This window comes from Octodon degus, unplaced genomic scaffold (assembly GCF_000260255.1).
Source record: "Octodon degus isolate 3935 unplaced genomic scaffold, OctDeg1.0 scaffold00019, whole genome shotgun sequence".
NCBI classification, from domain to species: domain Eukaryota; kingdom Metazoa; phylum Chordata; class Mammalia; order Rodentia; family Octodontidae; genus Octodon; species Octodon degus.
The window spans coordinates 13,055,878-13,058,910 of record NW_004524595.1 but is presented as its reverse complement, the minus strand read 5'-3'; the positions used below and the strand labels follow the sequence as shown (position 1 = coordinate 13,058,910).

General features: G+C 41.6%; 1 protein-coding gene across 1 annotated transcript in view; it reads right to left on the bottom strand.

The window, feature by feature from the left end:
- Wdr35 (WD repeat domain 35) overlaps positions 1–3,033 on the bottom strand; it is an 82,320-nt gene that overhangs the window by 43,263 nt on the left and 36,024 nt on the right. The gene's annotated exons all lie outside the window — the stretch shown is intronic.

Genomic DNA, 3,033 nt, shown 5'->3' with positions numbered 1-3,033 from the left:
AGATTGTTTTCAGCAACTCAATTAAAACATGTTTAGTTTCATTAAATGATAAACATAAATATATACTACAGACATCAATTATCCTTCCACTATTTAAGCTTACTTGCTGCCACAAAATGCCATAAATAACCACACGCTACTTTTTATTTCGCTCACTTATTCACATTTATAGTTTCAAGACTCACATAACGTCACAAGACTCTACTAAAGCTGGTCATCCCCCTAGCGTCCCCTGTCCTCTCCCTTTAACACATCCTTTGCTGTTCCTTCCACAAGCCTGAGAAACATGTTTACAGTGCTACTCTTAATCTGCAACTCAAATTTTCAATCTGCTACACTGTCTGCCTTCCTGCTATGGAAGAAAAGCGGGTAACTTTTATTCCCACGCCCTTCCTTTTCGCCTCAAAACAGCACACTTCCATCCCTCTGCCCTTCTGCCTTTCTGATTACTTTGTCAGATCAGAATTTAGGGATGAATGTTTACTGTATTTCAATGAAAAATATTTTAAAAGCCTCTGTGATGACATTTTGATGATGTAAAAGCTACTCACTGCTAAACCACCAAATATATCATAACTTATCTTCCTTTCAAGTATATTTTGTGCTTCCAGTTGTAACTGGAATTTTTAAAAACTGCTGATTATCCAGTGCTTCCCTTTGCTTAGTTTTCTATGTATTCACTACCAACTTGAATTCTCAGTGACCCGCACACAGGCCTGCCTCTTCTCAAGGGTTCCAGCACAGTAGGCATTTCAGTAACCGCACCCTCCAGAACATCTTCTGGAGCCTGCGCGCGCCTCAGACTCCTGCGCATGCGCACAGCGGAAAGCCAGCACCACTCCCCATGAAGACCAGAGCTCCTATCTCTGTCTCTTTTTCTTCATATTCGTGGACTGCATCCTGAAGGAACTCTCTAAGGTGGAGAAGCCTAGAAGGTAACTTTCTGGTGATTAAAAAGTTTATGTTTTGACCTCGTATTTAAGTTTACATTAAAAAATAAAAAGCTGGAGATATAGCTGATAAGCCCAGGGTTCGGTCCACCACTACCACCAAATCATTTTTCCTCAAAATTTTAAAGACAGTTTTCCAAAGTACTACTGTTGACAAACTGGATGCCATTATGATCCCTTTTTTTTTTTTTTTTTTTTTTTTTGTATTTCAGGGAAGGGTCTACAGGGTGCTCAGGGTCTCGCTACTAGATGGGACTCATAGTGATTCTCTTGTTTCCAGCCTCCCAAGTGGTGGGATTACAGGCATATGTCACCACACCCAGTCTCAACTGCCATCTCATCGAGCCCTGGGTGCGGGGCCGGCACCTCAGGCCCAGGGATCAAACCCGCAGCCCGTGGGCCTGCTTGCAGGCGCTTTAATCTACTAAGCTATTTGGCCAGCCCTATGATTCCTCATTTTAAGAAACCTTTTTTTCTCTCTGAAAGCTGATAGGATTTAATCCACAGCATTCCAGAATTTCACAATGACATCTTGTTATGAGAAGATTTTCATTCATGGAGCTAAACACTTCATATGTACAATCTAAACTTTTCTTGGATTTTTTTTTCCTAGTTACCTCCCTCCATTTGCCTCCTTACTCTTTATAGAACTATTATCAAATGTTGAAATTTCAAGACTAGTCCTTTAATTTTCTTGCATTTCTTTTACTATTTCCCGTTGTCTTATCACCCCACCTATCCTTCATCTTACATTCTCATATTCTGCCAAGTTTTTCACTGTGGATACCACCCTTCTAATTTCCAATTCTCAAGCATGCTCTTATTTTAGGGATGGAGACTTGTAACTCTCTGAGGATAACAATGACGGTCCTTTTGAGATGAAGGTGCTCTTCAAATGTTCTGCTTCCTGTGCAATCTCTGCTTCCTCCGAGTTCTTTTCTTCCTGCATTTGAGTTTGGCGTCTTTGTATTAAGTTAGATGATGCTGTCCTCAAATGTCTGAGAAATGTAATCCATCTGCTGCATTTACATGAGGAACTCTAAGAAACTGCTGAAACCTAACTGCCCAGGAATGCGGCTCGCTGGCCATGGCCTTCACTGCAAGGTTCTCAGGCGGGGTGCTTTCCTGGGGCTTCCCCACCTCAGTATCTTTACATCTCCTTCTTGTAAGTCAGTCAGCTTGTCCAGAGAGGACTCTTCCAGTCTACCACCTCCCGGCTGGATGCATGATTGGCACAGCTCTGGGAACCAAGTGGGGAAAGAGGACTGGGGTGACACGGGTGAGAAATGCTTTGTCCTACTGGCTGATTTTTCAACCAGAGTTCTTCCAGTCTGAGCTATGCTTGGTGCCGTTCAGCGCAGATTCCTTTTGATCCTCCTTAGAAACTAAACCCAGACTTCACAGGCGTAAGAGGGCAGCTGCAAGACTGTCTAGAGGAAGAGATTTGGGATCTGAAGCTTTAGGGCCCTGCATTTTTTTTTAAGGCTTCTCTTTCCCAACTCATCTCTGGCTCTTCCACACTGCTCGGTCTGCTTCTTTCTCCCACTCAGCACCCAAGTCCTGTGCCCCTTCAGCACTCTGCTGCCTCTGCTCTCTCCATGAGCAGCCAAGGTTCAGCTTGCTTCAGTCTGCTAAGGTAATTACCAGGAATTCACTCACTCCTGAGCCTTTAGAATTCTGCTGCCATTTCTTCTCCCCTTCTGGTCCCAATGGGCTTGTGACTTTTGAAAAAAATACTTTTACTGTTGCTTTAGTGAGTTTTAGGAGAGAAAAAAGCCACATGTGGCTGTTAAAATGCTCACTGTTAGCCCAAAATACTATAGTTTCAAGTGGGATAAAAATATTATAAGCCAGTCAAAGACACTGATAGTCCTATTATACTTCTGCAAGTACTTAAATTGTTAGTATGATTTTAAAAGATATTTTTATATTCTTTATTTTAAGCTATGATATTGACTTTTATTCCAACATAATTCCAAATAAAAGTGGATCTCTCGGTGTCAAAATCTATCCAGTTATAGTGGTCATTGTTACATAATTTCTTTAGCATTTATATTAGACATCTGGATATTCATTTTTTGCT